The 16,976-nt window shown below is 41.2% G+C and overlaps 1 long non-coding RNA gene across 9 annotated transcripts in view; it reads left to right on the top strand.

The window, feature by feature from the left end:
- Window positions 1-14,263, top strand: part of LOC123275875 (uncharacterized) — a 39,424-nt gene extending 25,161 nt beyond the window's left edge. For 7 of the 9 annotated variants that reach the window (XR_011493215.1, XR_011493212.1, XR_011493213.1 and 4 more), the window contains 4 exons: window positions 255-513; window positions 1,045-1,438; window positions 2,576-2,974; window positions 11,521-12,605. This is a non-coding gene — a long non-coding RNA (uncharacterized lncRNA). Of the gene's footprint in view, window positions 1-254; window positions 514-1,044; window positions 1,439-2,575; window positions 2,975-11,520 lie in introns of all 9 variants that reach the window. The other 2 variants (XR_011493210.1, XR_011493209.1) reach the window with 1 other exon arrangement.
- Window positions 14,264-16,976: the final 2,713 nt, after the last annotated feature.

The raw sequence follows: 16,976 nt of genomic DNA, 5'->3' as shown, positions 1-16,976 counted from the left end.
GACACATGCCAATCCAGATTAGATTAGTATATTTTTGGGAAAAACATTACTCATCTGTGTATAGTTAGACAAGAATAAGATAGCTTTTAGGAAATGTAGTTTTAGTGTGCTTAATTTTCTATTTTATTACTCTTTTATAAAAGTTCATAAAACATTAATCTTTTATTTAAGTGAAAGATTCCAAAAATAGTTCACTTGCTGTTTTCATGTCGTATATGGAAGGTTGTTTTTTGTATTTTTTTGTATTGTGATAGACTTGCAACACTGACTTCTCTTTCTGACGGTGACACCTAACACACCCCCCGCACCCTGAGAGCTCGCTGGGAGATGGAAAAGGTTCTCGCTGTGGAGGAGCTGTTGGAATAGGGAGTGGAGCCAGGACCAGGACACCCTCTCCACTTCTGATGGCCTGAGTAATCACAGAGCAGGCAGGAGGCAGCGTGGCTCAGCTGGCCCATGGGGTCACTGTGCCCTCCGGAAAAGCTTTTATTTCACAATCCTTTTCCAAAAAATGTAAGACACTTTAACCGTCGAACACCATCAGCCCCTTTCCCTTGCATTTGCTTTTGATGCTATTTGGTATTTCTAAGGGAAATATTCGAACAATATTTTGAAATCTTGATTTGAAGATTCATTGGCTACAAGGACCAAAGTTCTGTTCGCTTTGTTTTTTTCTGTAAGATGAGAATAAATAGCGTCAACCTAGGTGGCAGGCACTCAGGAAAATGAAAGTAATTTGGGGAGCTTGCTGTCTGTCTGCATTTACAGGCAAGTTTGTCAGGCTTCGGGTGTCAGAATACCATTTATAGCTTAGAATATGGCTTTGAGCCAAGAAGTATGAGTATTTTTTATTTGGCAAATACTGTCAAGCTGCGCTCTAAGAGCCGGGGCCAAAATACAGTCCTACCGATGATGCTACAGAGAACCCCGCTCCACACATTCTCGCAACACTGGATTCTTTGATGATTATTTCATCATTAGTAAGGTTGTGCAGATTTCATATGCTTATGAACTACTTCTCTGAATTTCTCCTTTCTCTGTCAGGTTTCTTCATCCATCCGCAGTCATTTGCATCTTACAGCAGTAACATAAGAGATGAATATTCATGCTAACTGAAGGAGGACCATGAGCCGATCGACTGGTGCGAAAGAAAAGATTCCCGTAATTCCCCCAGTGTATTTAGGCCCAACACAAGCTGGGCGCCTCTCTGCCAGAAGCCTGCTCCGAAGACCTGGAGGGGGAGAAGACAAAAGTGCTTCAAGGAGCTGCTAGTGTTTCACCCTCCTGGAAGCGTTCAGCAGTCCTTGCTGTGTGGAGACTGGAACCAGGGGATCATGGCCCGTGGCAGCGTGCTGTGTGGCCCAGGAGCACGGGGCAAGGAGCTGTTGGAAGTGCTCTCTTTTGTCACTTAGCCTGGCCTAAGAGTTCCCTGTAGCTCGTAAGCCTGAAGTCTCAATCTATACATTTCTTTGTTTATTCTAAAGGAAAGAAGCAGGAAGTTCATTTTTACCGGTGACCTTGACTAGATGTTTTTGATGATGAAGTTTAATGGGTTAAAGGTTCATCATAGTTTATTTATATCATTATAAAATAACGCCATCCTTGTTTTTAGATCTTTTCACATTTCTTTAATGAGTGTGCTTCTTGAAATAAATTATACACACACGTACACACATCCATAGTTTAAAGCAAAAGTTTTTCAACTTAATTTACTTATTTTTATTGTAGCTCCATCTCCACCTATAATACAAATAATGTCATATCATTTTCAAATTTTACCTGGACTTTTAGTACAATAATTGTTTTAGTCTTTCTAAAATATTTTAGACACTATTAGAGAAATTTTAAAACATTTCTTCTCCACAATCATTCATCAAATACGACTTGTGTATTATACGTAAGATTTTTGTATTATCTTTGTTTTCTTTTAAAGAGAAAAAGGTTATTCTAAGGGGGGAAAATTTAATTGCAAAAAACGGCTTATAGCGATATTTCGAAAGTCACCATTAAAAAGTATAGGAAATTTGATGAAATGGCTCTTCCTAGTGTTCTGAACCTGGTACTGCAATATGCAAGCGCCATAACTTGTATCAGCGTTTCTCCAGCTTTAATGTGTATACAAATTATCTGGAGATCTTATTACAGTACAGATTCATATTCAGAAGGTGAGGGATGAGGACTGAGATTCTGCTTTGCTAGCAAGCTCCAAGTGATGCTAGTGTTTCTGGTTCATGGAATTTCGAAGAGTTTGACCATAAGTCTACTTGTCTAAATAGAATTAGAAAGTTCTAATTATATATAAAGATCGTTTTAGACATTCAAAAATTCATAAGTTAAATTCACTTTTTCCATTTTTTTTTACAAGGGGCAATATATTAGTTGAAATGAATTGGTGATGTTGAATTGCTAATTGCAGAAAAACTAATCCCCCAAATGAATTTCCTTTCATGCTCAACCCTTACTTTTGTAACTACAACATCTGAGAATACACCCGCTTACTCCTTTCCCCGCTGCCTTACTGTTAAAATGGTTCTGAGAGCAAACGTCTGCATGTTCTCTTTTGTCTCCCTGGCAGCTGACTTGGCTACATTATAGCAGGGCCCAGCCTATTGGCCTTGGGAGATGAATTTTCCAGCTGAGAGAACTAAAAGCAGGTGGATACAAAATGACTCGCCTCTGGCCCTAACAGTTGCAGAGGGACCTAGCTCAAGCAGTGTTTACTCTGAGATTCTGCTGCGTAAGGAAAGGAGTCTGTGCCGTTGGGGACTGTCTTCCCCGAAGCAATCCACGTAACTTCTTCACAAGAGTAAGGATGTCCGTGCTTATTGCACCTTCGCTCTGCCCGGCACTTGCTAGATGGTTTGTGTACCTCCTGTCTCACGCTCAGCACCACAGTCGTCTGAAGAGGGCACCACTGCTCTTGCCATTTTGCAGGGGAAGCTGCTGGGGCATAGAGTTTTAATAGTCCTCCTGGGTAAGCAGCCAACTTGGGACACACACCAGGACCATCTCATTCAAAACGCTTGCTTTAAACCACTTTGCTACCACATTTCACCCTAGCTTGTGAATACACATGTTCTGAGGCTTCTCTTTCTTAAATAGTTTGCAGCTGACTTTCAAATATGTATGTATCGTCTAAAAACGTAAGAGTTTATTGGGGCCTGCCGGGTGGCTTATGCACTCCGCTTCGGCGGCTCAGGGTTCGCCAGTTCAGATCCAGGTGTGGACCTACGCACCGCTTGACAAGCCATGCTGTGGCAGGCATCCCACATATAAAGTAGAGGAAGATGGGCACAGATGTTAGCTCAGGGCCAATCTTCCTCAGCAAAAAAGAAAGTAAGAGTTTATCTACTCTGTATCCTTAAGATGCCAGGAGGTACTATAAAAGTCAGTTTTGGAAACTTGGGAAAGTGAACATCTAAACAACTGTGTAGTGTTTCTGGGAGAGTTAAGTGAAAATCATTGTAAAAGCCACTGTTGCTACTTTTCATTTGGTTTTCCTTTTTCTTCGTTTTTTTCTTTTTGGTCACCGGCTGTAACCAATGAAGAACTTGGGTTTGCTGTGCCCAGACTCAGGTTCTGATTTGTTTAAAATTAAGGGTGAACCAGAGCGTTGGGTGTAGGTTACTTATAGCAACTACTGCCCTGTGATTTACTTATTCGTTCACTTAGTTGTCTCTTCCCTTCTAGTGCCCTGTGCATACCTGTAGGGCAATAACTCTGCCTCTCTGGTTTTAGTATCTCCGATGCCTAGCATTGTGTCTGGTATGTGAACATTGCACGTTTGTTGAATATAAACTTATGAATAATTAATGATTCTAATTAAGTCAGACCAAATGACTGAGAAATACTCACATTTGGTCACTAGGTGGTAGACTTGCCTAATTTTAGATGGCTAAGGATTTTTTTTTTTTTTTTTTTTTTTTTGTAATTTTGAAAGTCTCTACTTCCTCACTTGAAGGGGACAGGAGAATCCGTTGGAGCCCTTTAGAGTTGGGCAGAGTCTCAGGGATCATTGCTCATGACTCTGTGGGTCCCTCACTCTAGTTTGTCAAAGTGGAGGGCCATTCACTCTCTATGCTACTGCATACAGGTAGCCAAGAGAATACCTATCATAAATTTTTTTTCTTTTTTGATACCTTGTTGGATTTTATTAGCTAACACATTTTGTAGAAGGATGACATCTATATTTGTCGGTGGAATGGGACAAAAATCACTTTTTCACTACCCAAATTTGTGTCATGGTTATTCTAGCCTCAAGAGAATGGGTTGGTGAGTCCTCCATTCTGTTCCTGGCCCAAATTGGGTAACTCGTACTCTATGTGCCCTGAAGTTCATTAAAGACCACTTGTAAAGCAATCCACATCCAGGCTTTGTGTGAGGTGTGGAAAATTATGTTACAAACCTAACTTTGTTGAAGTTTATAATCTCTTCAGGTTTTTTTACCCATTATGTGCAGGGTCATAAACTGAACATCTGACAGGTTTAATTAGAGAAAAAGATAACTAAACAAGTTGACTTTAAAGCTGACTTCAAGTGTTATACCCCAACAGCAAATAGAAATATTCCCTTCATAAAGAAAAGATTAAAAAGGTATAAAGCAAATCTTAAAAGTTAAAAAAAAAGTAAATTCACCTCTCCTAGTTTATGACAGTTCAAATACACGAAACTAAGGAGACGAGAGCTCTAAAGAGCTATTTATCTCGTACGTATAAGACCTTGAATGGCTGATAGTTCATGTGACCATGACATTGACTTAGGGTTAATTATGCATTTATAGACGGTTAATACAGTTTTCCAATAATTCTTCTCAGGACAAGTCTATATGGAAAAAAATCTGAGTGGTAAGAGATTTACTATCTGAATTGAACACTTGAGTGATATTTCGTGGCATTTGATGTATTTAGTATTAATGAAAGGCATGCTTAATTGAAATGCAGAAAAAAGGGAAATTTTTGTACACAAAAAGAAAATCAGAGTATAGCAGACTTGGTGTGGAAATGGAATTAACTGCAAAGAAGAAAACTTATTGAAACAATTTGCTGAAGTCCATGAACATAAACTAGAAAATCTGGATGAAGTGTTTATTTTTTTCACGGAAAATATAATTTAATACAACTGGCTTCAAAGGAGCTGACTAATTAGAATGGAAAATAATAGTGAAAGTCCCTTGAAATACCTCAGGTGAACATGTTGTCAGAAAGAAATCCTCCAAAATGTCTGAGGAACTGGCAAGTCAGGTGCTATTTAAACTAGTCCAGGCATGAGGAGGCAGGGCTAGAGGGGAATGAATTGGCTTCCAGCCTCAGGTGAAAACAAGATCACGTTTGGGATTCAGCTAAGTCTTTCCAAAACGGTTTCTGAGACGGCTTTTGCACTCCTTACTCACGTACCTAGAGAATATTTTGTCAGCTTGTCCATACATTGATGTACCTTCCATTTGTAGGAGCTAACAGAAAATCTGTCCAGTTGATAGCTATATCATCCAGCTAAATGCCAGCTCTCTCCACTCACAGTGGATTCCAGCAGACTGGCCCGCTATCCAGATGATTGAGAGGAGACCCGGGGAGCCATTCATAATGGTTCTCAAACACCCTTGTGCGCCAGAACCTTTTGATAAGTTAAAAAATATAGACAATAGGGCTCTATCCTCAGAGATTCTGATTCAACTGAGACCCAGGTATCAGTACATTTTTTAAAGCCCTCCAAACCATTCTAATGTATAGCCACGTTTGAGAATCACGAAGCATGAAAAGGTGTCAAAACATAAGAAAGGAGTTCAAATATTTAAAGAGAGTGTAGGATTTCCATCTCCACACCTGTGTGACAGCCTCGCCAAGGCAGAGCAGATGCGTCCGCTGTTACTCTGCTAACGTGTGGAATTCAGCTAGGAAGAAGCACAGCAGAGGTGATTTGATCATTTTCTTTATACCACAGAGATCTGGGCTTCATAGAAATATGTCTATTTAACTTGGACTTATAAGACCTTGAGTGGCTGATAGTTGATGTGACCATGACATTAACTTAGGGCTAATTATGCATTTATAGATGGTTAATACAGTTTTCCAATAATTCTTCTCAGGAAAAGACTATATGGAAAAAAATCTGAGTGGTAAGAGATTTAATATCTGAATTGAACACTTGAGTGATATTTTGTGGCATTCAATGTATTTAGTTTTAATGAAAGGCACGCTCAACTGAAATTCAGAAGAGGAAATTTCTGTACACAAAAAGAAAATCAGAATATAACAAATTTTTAAAGAGATGACTAATGATAAAGTACTTTCCCTATGAATTATTAAAACATGTAAAGCTGCATTCATTAAATAATTTGTTCCTGATATGAAAATAGGCAAATATGTGAAATGAAAAGAGCAGAGAGCGTAAGAACTAAATTCATGTGTATATGGGATTGCCCCACTCCAGGGATACCATAGGGCAAATAGTCACCTCCCCACCCAATTTACAAAAGAGTTGTAAAGGTAGTACAGAGAATTTCTGTACACACCTCACGATGTTTTAGTTATCATCTTGCAGTTTAAAAAGCAGCATTTGATTTGGTGGGTATCTGATGAGTAAATAGGGTTGGTACATTTGAGTTCACAATTGGAGAAAAATCTCCCTCCCAGCATAGTCAAAACTGTTACAAGAGACTGAAGTGTATTTCACGTCTGCACTTTTTCACGCCCAGTACACAAGGTGGTGACGGCGTGAAACTCATCTGGGGTTCATAGTCTCTTAAAAATTTATTTTTAACAAATAAAAGTATAAAACAGTCAGGATTGATTTCTAAGAATGAAAAGACGTTGGAGAGAGAATTACCTGACCTTACGAGATGAAAAAATTCTCCCCATTTGTCTTCTCAGATTCCTGTAGCAGCAAGTATCTAACAGTGAAATAGAATCATGTTTTGTAAAAAAGAAAAGAAAAAATGTTTTGGAGACCCAGGGAGACAATAACATTAATGAAGAGTGTTTGCCTTCAAAAGTTCCTAACTAGTTCTCTCTAAGTCCTTATTTCATCTCTAGAGACTATTCACTATACTAGCCATGGACCCTGTTTTATTATATAAAAATATAGTATAACCTATCACCAGCGTTGGTGGGCAAGAATTCTTGATGGGATTTTTTTTTTTTTTTAAAGATTTTATTTTTTCCTTTTTCTCCCCAAAGCCCCCCGGTACATAGTTGTGTATTCTTCGTTGTGGATTCTTCTAGTTGTGGCATGTGGGACGCTGCCTCAGCGTGGTCTGATGAGCAGTGCCATGTCCGCGCCCAGGATTTGAACTGACGAAACACTGGGCCGCCTGCAGCGGAGCGCGCGAACTTAACCACTCGGCCACGGGGCCAACCCCAAGGATTTTTAATTAATTAAGTTTTTGGTGAAGAAGATTGGCCCTGAGCCAACATCTATTGCCAATCTTCCTCTTTTTGCTTGAGGGAGATTGTTGCTGAGTTAACATCTACGCCGGTCTTCCTCTATTCTACATGTGGGACGCCACCTCAGCACGGCTTGATGATCGGTGTGTAGGTATACACCCCAGACCCAAATCTGCAAACTCCGGGCTGCCTAAGCAGAGGGTGTGAACTTAACTACTACACCACTGGGCCCCATTGATATGATATTTATGATGTGTACTGTGCCCCATTTTCAGAGTATGATGTAAGTTGGCCTGAGACAGTAGTTCTCAAACTCTCGTGTGCATCAGCACTGCCTGGAGAGCTTGTTGAAGCAGACTGCTGGGCCCCACTCCCAGAGATTTCCATTCAATAGGTCTGGGGTGGGAGCTGGCAGTTTATATTTCTAACAAATTCCTAAACGTTCCACTTTCCTGGCTGAAATGGATGCTTCTGCTTCTGAACCCAGGACAGCTCTTACCTGACTTCCTTATTCTCATCTCCTACCTAATACTCAAGATACCCAATCATCAGATTGCCCTCATTTCTTGACAGCACCATTTACAGAAGAAACCCTTGCTGTCTTAGCTCTCCACAAAGCCACCTGGCAGGAGGCCAGACCCTTCAAGAAGCCCAGCCTAGCATCTTACTGAGACACCCAGGCCTCCCCATGGGAGGTGTGCTTCTTTGTCGCAGTAAGTTAATAAACCTAACATGTGGACTTCATATGCGTGTCTGTAGGCACTGGGCTTTATCAGTACGTACCAGTGCATTTGACTTTTTCACGTGTGAAGGTTGGCTTTCCATTACTTGGAGCCAAACCAGGTTGACAGGCACACAGGTAGTTTCCAGTTGTATTGGTACAAGTTTTTTGGGGCGGGCAGGCAGTGCTATGATGGCATTCATCTCCAGCTGCAAAATGGAGCAGATGGTTCCTAGTCAAACCAGCTGAATATATACACTCCTCCTTTCCATTAACAGTGGTGCCAAAGACTTCTCTGTGGACTGATCATCAGAAATATTTAGAGGTATTTGTTGAAAATATAAATCCCAAAGTAAATCTCAGACCTACTAAAAGGGAATTTCAGAGGAGGTGAGACTCAGAATCTAATGCTTTCACAAAAACCCTAGCACTTTCATTTAGCATACGGGTTTGGGAGGATGGCTGGATTGAAGAGAGAAGGGATTTTCCTGAGTTACTAGGAGTTTAACAACTATCTAAGTGTATATTCTCTGGGCGAATTCTAGAAGTAACAGCCTGCTGTGCAAAGAGGTAATAATTCTCCAGGGTTGTAGAGATAATCAAAATGAGAAGAGAAGACTAAATTGTTAATACAATGTCAACATCTAGTAGAGGAACTGGAAAAATTGGAAAACATCAGCTGTTATACTGTCACGATTCCCATTTGTTTCCTGGTTGTTCCTTTTGGTAATAATGTGTTCAGGCCACTCTGTTTGCTGAGTAACATTTCCGACTATGGACGGCCTTGGGCTTTGGCTGAAAATCCTGTTCTATTAGCTAAAGTTATTGCAGAATGAATTAAGACTCTAAGGTGTGGAGTACTTTCAACATTCGCTGCTGTGTTTTTGTTTTTTTAAGCAACCAATAAAAGAAAACTCAATTGTAGACATGGTTTCAGTTTTCAGTTCTATGACCTGTTTTCTTGCTGGCATCTTTCCTCACCTTGGCAACTTTTCTCTAGAATCTCAAACCATAGTCTAAGAAACTGGTTCAATTTTGCTGCATCTAATTCCATTCTCATTTTCTAAGGCTTACTTTATTTGGACTTACTGTTTCAATCTTCTGTGTTGTTTGTAAAATTGTGCGTTCGAGAACTTGATATAAATCCTACATCCCTGGTGGATTCGTAACCCTTTGTAATGTTGCACGTTGCATTTGGGGGACAAGAGGTAGAGACATTTTCACATGAGTGAAAGAGTGAAGAGTGAAGGAGAGCATAGGAATTCAGTTTAGACCCTGGACTGCCTCAAGTCAACTTCCTGCTCTTGGGTCTTTGTGTCTTGAATCCTTTTCTGTGCTGAGTTTGAGCTTTGGCAAGTGGTACACACTTTGTAAACGTTTGTTCAATGGATGATCAATGCACATGATGCAGCTTATATTATTTGGAAAAAAAGTTCTATTTCAGTAGGGATTAATTAAAACTCTTTCGGAGAAAGCTTGAAGCAATCCTCGTGGAGAGTCTGACTCAGGGTGTGAGCTGTGGTTCTCAAAGTATGGCCTCTAGGCCAGCAACACCAGCAGCACCTGGGAGCTTGTCAAAAATGCAAATTTCCCAGCTCCACCCCAGCCCTGCTGAATCGGAATCTGAGTCCCGGGCTAGGAATCCATTTGAACAAGCTCCCCAGGGCATGGTGGTGCACAGTCAGGTTTGAGAACCCCTGCGTCTTGGCTGCTTATAAGATAAAAGAGTTCTCTGACAAACATCATAAGAATTTTTTTTTTTTTAAAGATTTTATTTTTTCCTTTTTCTCCCCAAAGCCCCCCCCCCCACCCCGGTACATAGTTGTATATTCTTCGTTGTGGGTCCTTCTAGTTGTGGCATGTGGGACGCCGCCTCAGCGTGGTTTGATGAGCAGTGTCATGTCCGCGCCCAGGATTCGAACCAACGAAACACTGGGCCGCCTGGAGCGGAGCGCGCGAACTTAACCACTCGGCCACGGGGCCAGCCCCCATCATAAGAATTTTTAATAAGACCTGGTTTAGAATTTCTTGGTCTTTATTCCTTTCTTTTCTGTGAACTCAGTGGAGTGTCACGAGCCATCTGTCACTGTTTTAAGCCATGGTTTTCCATCAACCAAAATTCTTGGGTTTATGTAGCACGTGCTTCTTAAACCCCAGATCAGTTTCAGTACTAGTTCTATTTCTGATTCTTTCCTCTTTATCACCTCACCAAACCTATTACTCATTTTCTCTCTCCTATAAAGCTTTCTCTCTCAATCTCCCACATCTCCTTTCCTTTTCCAAAGATCCAAGTCCTTTTTACACCTCCTTATCCATTGTCCTGTCTCGCACCCTTTCTCCATCGTCTCTGTAAGGAGATGACTATAATTGTCGGGGCGGGGGTGAGATTTCTTTTTGAAACTACTTTTAATTTCTTTAGTTCTGATATTGAGAATCTTTGTATTTAAGACTGATGAGATAAAATTATAAAGAAAGAGATTTATCCTCTAACACGGGTTTTGACAAAGGTATAATGCTATGTACCCACCGTTATAGAATCATATAGAATAATAGTTTCACTGCCCTAAAATCCCTGATGCTCCAGGGCCATAGAAGTCTGTTAAGTGTGACTCTTGTCCTAGTCATAGACGTTTTGGATGTTGAGGAGTATTGGGGTTCTTTCCAGCTAGTATCCTCTTTATTCTTTAGAGTGAGAAAAGGGAGGAATTTCCCACGTAGTCCCATGTTCTCACAACAGCATAAATAATGGAGGAAACGAATGTTGAAGGTGTAGAAGTGGATCATCACAACATATTGATCTCTGGGATTAACACGGTTAAAAGAACTGAGGAAGAAGAAAGGAGGTCAGTTTTTAGAAACCAATAATGCAACTTTATTTCTGCATTGATCTTGAGTTACTGATTTGGAATTTTCTGAATTCAGCATGACTATTGCTTCCCCAGGCAGGGACACAAGGATTTGTGGGTGTTCTGAACACATGACTGGTATGCAGCCCTGCATGCGTAACACATGAAATGTTCTGAGGCTGCCCTGGGCTCTGGTCGTGTGAGGCTGTCTCTTCCTATCTTTGACTTTGGAGGGCATGACGCTAGAGTGTTCTTGGCTGAAGCCGGACTGGCATACACCCTTTCTGATCCTTTCGCCTTAGACCTGACATCACATCCTCTGATGCAAGTCATTTGCATCATGGCAAATGGCATGCATACAAATGGCTTGTTGACACAGGCTTGGGACTCAATTTGCGTAAAAGGAGGCAGTCCCTGGGACCTTGCTATCCATGGACGCAGGTGAAATCATAGCACCAAGGACTGCCAAACAAAGAAAATGTGCATACCCCGTCAACACTCTGTGCACTTGCTCTTTGAGATTATATCCTTTGAGAGAGGCATAAACCCAGTCTCTGCTTTTCATCCTTTTTAGGCACCTGCGAATGGCACCAAAGGAGACATTGTTTCATCGCTCCCCATAGCATCCAGCCTTACCTGTGGAAATTTGTACAGTTCTAGCAGTCTTCCAATCTGGGCAGAAATTGACTGTTGTGTTCCTGTAAGTGTTGCTACAGACTTGCTCTCTCTCCTACAGGTGTAATTAGGGAGGTCCTTGTCCACCCCTGAGAGCCAAATGAAGGAACTCTCCAATGTCCTCTATTCACTGTGCAGAGCTTCATAGAGATCAAACCCCAGAAACGTGTTGGGTAAAAGATGGGAGTTTCTGTTAATTTCCTCAATGGCAAAAACCAAGGCCAGATCATACTGGTAGTTCTTGTAGTGAAACCTGCATGGAGGGCTAGGGATCCTTGGGAAAAGACTCAAACCAGGATTATCATCAAATCCAATACAGTGACTTAATTAAGGGTGAATGCCCAGTCAACTCATTCTATCTGTGTCAACAGCTGGCTCTCCTGAAGCCTTAGAATTTACAGCGAAAGCAAATCACCTAACTTACGCTCTGCAAAGACGTTAATGAATTACACACATGTGGAGAAAAATTATTCAGTTTACAAAGGAAAGTATAATGAATGGAAAAGCAGGTCACATTCAAAGTAGGTTTTGGAAATGATTCTTTGATTCAAGAACCAAATGCTTGTTCATATGAACACATCATTAAATGCTTCATAGAACAGTAACAATATTAACATGAGATTGGAGACAGCCCTGGGGAGGAAGAGGAATTCTGACTTAAGGTTAGGGGGTAAGCAGAGAAGCATGACATCTGTGGGTTGAGAGTGGTGCAGCAGAAGGCTGGCAATCAAATTGCCTAAGCTTCTGCCTCATCAAACTTGTGTCTCCGCCACCATCAATAATCGGCAAGCTAAGAGGAACTTCAGAGCTTCCTGACGAGGAATCATCAAACGGCAGGAACATTTGGGAAAAGCATGAAGGACTGAAAGGACTGGAAATGCTTCAGAATCTAAGAGACACAGCATTGTAAATTTTAAAAAATGAAAATGTAATTATCAAAACTGACTCAAATATAAAATAAAGAGAGAAAATTATACAACAGTTGCTACATAGTTTCAAGAGAATGTTTAAGAAATAAAATTCCTTGGGGCTGGCCCCATGGCCGAGTGGTTAAGTTCACGCGCTCTGCTTCAGCGACCCAGGATTTCGCCAGTTCAGATCCTGGGTGCAGAGATGGCACCGTTCATCAGGTCATACTGAGGCGGCGTCCCACATAGCACAGCCAGAGGTACTCACAAATAGAATATACAACTATGTACTGGGGGGCTTTGGGGAGAAGAAAAAAAAAGAAGATTGGCAACAGTTGTTAGCTCAGGTGCCAATCTTAAAAAAAAAAAAAAATGTAATTAAAAAAAAGAAATAAAGGGGCTGGCCCCGTGGCTGAGTGGTTAAGTTCGCGCGCTCCGCTGCAGGCAGCCCAGTGTTTCGTTGGTTCGAATCCTGGGCGCGGACATGGCAGTGCTCATCAGACCATGCTGAGGCAGCGTCCCCCATGCCACAACTAGAAGAACCCACAACGAAGAATATACAACTATGTACCGGGGGGCTTTGGGGAGAAAAAGGAAATAATAAAATCTTTAAAAAAAAAAAAAAAAAAGAAAGAAAAGAAATAAAATTCCAAAAATACACCAGGCCTTGATGAATTTACATGAGCTGTCACATGTGAGCCAACCTGCCCAGGCACAAGGTACTCTGAGCTGGTGTGAGTGGAGAGCAGAGGACAGGAACACATTTAGCCTCTCCTCCTACAATGAGATACAAACTCCCTGTCCACCATCCAGGTGCCTGAAGCTGTGGGGACGTGTGAGTTGAACTGGCCTTCTGCCCCCGGGAGATTCAGGCCAGACCTTGCCTGACTCAACAGCCCCCAAATTCCGCAGCCCTGACATGGGCTAAGAAACCATCATTTGTGCTATTGTAAATAACATCATGTCAATACTTTCAAAAAATTTAGATAAACTTCACAAATTACCATGAAAATCAAACTTACCAAAACTGTCTCAAGAAGAAGTGAAAAATCTGAGTAGCCCCATATGTATTAAAGAAATCAAATCCATAGTTTAAAACACTCCCACAAAATTTTCCTGTGGCTAACAGCTTCGCTGGTAAATTCTACCAAACATTCAAGAAAGAAAGAACAGACACTTACTCCAGCTCCTCCAGAGAATAGGGAAAATGGGGAAACTTTTTGATTCGTTTTGTGAGAATAGCTTAAATTCTGTAGATCTTAACAAGCTCGTTACAGGAAAGGAAATTTACAGGCCACTCTTTATCTTGAACTAAATTCATATATCCTAGAGAAATTAGCATTCCAAATTCAGCTATATTTTATAAGAAAGCCATGTCATGACCCAATTTTGTTTATGTAATGTAATTCAGTACACTAGCCCCTGAAAAAGGAGAAATAATGATCTCAATAACTGCACTTATCTATTATATATGCTATATAATCGATTATAAATAGAAGCGGTTATGTTGTATTTCTTGGCGTGTGTGGTGTTAACACACATGTACACTTTTTGATAATTTCTTAGTCTGTAAACATACGATTTGAGCTCTATTCTGATTGTATGTCATACTTCAAAAAATATGTTTATTAAAAAGAGAAAATGAAAGCACAATGAATGAAAAACACAATGATTATCTAATTAAAAAGTGCCTGGAGGTCTAACCAGAAAGTTTGGGGAAAAAACAAAACAAAACGGACATAACAGCTTGAAACACAGAGTTACTTAGAGTTGACAACAAAATGGAAATTGCCTTATTGAAGGTGAAATTGTAGATACATGTGTGCATGTGTGTATACAAACATGTGCATATACATACATAATATACGTATGTACACATTATATAAGTATGCATGTTTGTATACACACAGAATTAGAAAACTTTGAACATTGGTTTTATACCGAGAACCGGAAATAGTCTCTCTCTCTCATATATACATTTTCTAAATCCTATTTTTTACAAACAAACTACACTTCCATTGAACAAACATCATCTAATGGTATAAAGTGGCAGATAACCAGACATTCCATTAAAGCATGACATGTTCAGTTATGGAGGAAGGTACAGGATGCTGGAAAAGCCTATAGGTAAATACCTCATCATGGTGAGGTTGTGATTCACAGGTGAGGTGGCTCAGGCTAAGTCTGTAAGGAAAAGTGAGTGTTTGTGACCTGGAGAAAGCAAGGAATGATGGATGCCTCAGACAGAAGGAAAAAGCATGTACTAACACGTCCAGGGGGGAGTGGGTGTGGAAGTGTTTGAGAACTGCATGAAGGTTTGAGAATGTTAAAAAGCAGAGCAGAGGTAGTAGAGGTAGGCAAGACCAAGGTGATATAGTATCATTTTGGTCTTTATTTTTGGTCTTGGTGGGTGATAAACGTGATCCCATTTATATATAGAAATTTCACTCATGATGCTGGACTGGGGCAGGGAACCGGAGTAGGAGGTTATTGTGATATCACAGGACAGGAGTGACTAGAATTAACGGAAGTAGCAGAAGTGAAATCAAGGCGAAACATATTGGAGACCATTTTAGATGGCGGAGAGGGTGTCATTTTGAAACTCCCCAGGAGTGAGGTCTATGACTTGGTCATCTCTATTTCCCTGGAGCTTAGCAAATTATCTGGCTCATGGCAGTTTCCCAATAAGTGCTTGCTGGTTGAGTGAATAACCCCAGGCCATAGCTTATAGGGTATAACTCAGTGAGATACGTCTTGCCGCTTTCTTGTGAGGAAAAAAAGTGCTCTCACAAATATGCAGGATAACTATTGGGAAGAATAATGGCTGTTTAATTACCCATAAAGAAGATGGGCAGTTATCAACTGGGAGTCATTCGCTGCAGAGCATTCATTATTTGGTGTCTAGAGCAACAAAGGAGGACAATTTGGCTAAACTTATCCAATGCCCTTCTTTGGGGACCTGTGAATGAGACAGAATTACTGAACCTGAGCTGATGGTACTTTGCATTTCTCCCCAGACATGGATCAGCATGTAAGTGTCCAGATCATCAGTATACCAACAAAGAGCGAGATGCCTGCCTACAAAAAGCTGTGACCTTTCTGGCTAACAAGGACTCCTTGGGGATGGCTCTGGCCTGCATGGCTCTGTGCTGCTCTGTCCTCACAGCTGTGGTGCTGGGGGTCTTTGTGAAGCACTGATACACCCCTATAGTCAAGGCCAATAACAGAACTCTCAGCTACATCCTGCTCATCTCCCTTGCCCTGTGCTTCCTCTGCTCCTTGCTCTTCATCGGCCATCCCAACACAGCCCCCTGCATTCTTTAACAAGTCGCATTTCGAATTGTTTTTACTGTGGCTGTTTCTACTATCTTGGCCAAAGCTATTACTGTGGTTGTGGCCTTCAAGTTCACTGCACCAGGGAGAAGGATGGGGCAGTGGTTGGTGTCAGGGAAGCTAACTTCATCTTCCCATCTGCTCCTTTATCCAACTGAGTCTCTATGGACTGTGGCTAGGAACCTCTCCTGCCGTCACTGACATCGAGGCACATTCTGAACATGGTCACATCATCATTGTGTGCAACAAGGGCTCGGTCAGTGCCTTCTGCTGTGTCCTGGGCTCCCTGGCCCTGGGGAGCTTCCCCTTGCCTTACCTGGCCCAGAACCTGCCTGACACCTTCAATAGAGCCAAGTTCATGACATTCAGCATGCTGGTGTTCTGCAGTGTCTGCGTCACCTTCCTCCCCATCTACCACAGCCTCAAGGGCAAGGTCATAGTGGCCCTGGAGATCTTCTCCATCTTGGCCTCCACTGTGGGGCTATTATGCTGCAACTTTGCTCCAAAGTGTTATTTTTGTTGTTGTTGTTAAGGCCAGATAGGAACACTCTCACGAGTTAAGGGATAAAACACATTCTGGGAGCAATAAGCCTTCTTAAAATAAATGTGTTTCTTAAAATAAATGGAGGCAGAAGACAAAGCCACGCCATTCTTGCATCAGATTAGGTTACACTTTGTGATTTACTTTCTTCAATGAACATTCAACTCTCCTTTATTTAGACAGTGTCAAGGGCACTATAATCCTAAAGCCAAAGAAGAAAAGTGGATAACTTTTCAGAGGGTGTTAATGCCTTCAATTTGATCCGCATCACTAATGTCTCCAGGAAAAATGAGAATATTGCCTTAAAATCTGGGTTTATCCCACTGTGTGGCGTGCATGTCTCTGGTTGAGTTACAGTAAGGATGCTTAACTAGGAGGTTACTATCAAACAGCCTCTGTTCTCTTCCTACTTGGGGGTTCAGTTGAAACAATAGATCATGCTTCTAAAAGATTGATCAACATGCTCTTGTCCTGAGAAGAGTGGGGAGAGGCTCAGTAGCTGTGCACTGTTTCCTCATGAGATGCCTCTGTCCTTAGTAGTCCTTTTGGGGTTGCTTAACACTTGTCGTTTCA

The sequence above is a fragment of the Equus asinus genome, chromosome 12 (genome assembly GCF_041296235.1).
Source record: "Equus asinus isolate D_3611 breed Donkey chromosome 12, EquAss-T2T_v2, whole genome shotgun sequence".
NCBI lineage: Eukaryota > Metazoa > Chordata > Mammalia > Perissodactyla > Equidae > Equus > Equus asinus.
Note: the sequence above shows the minus strand (reverse complement) of the source record. Positions and strands in the feature narration are given on the sequence as shown.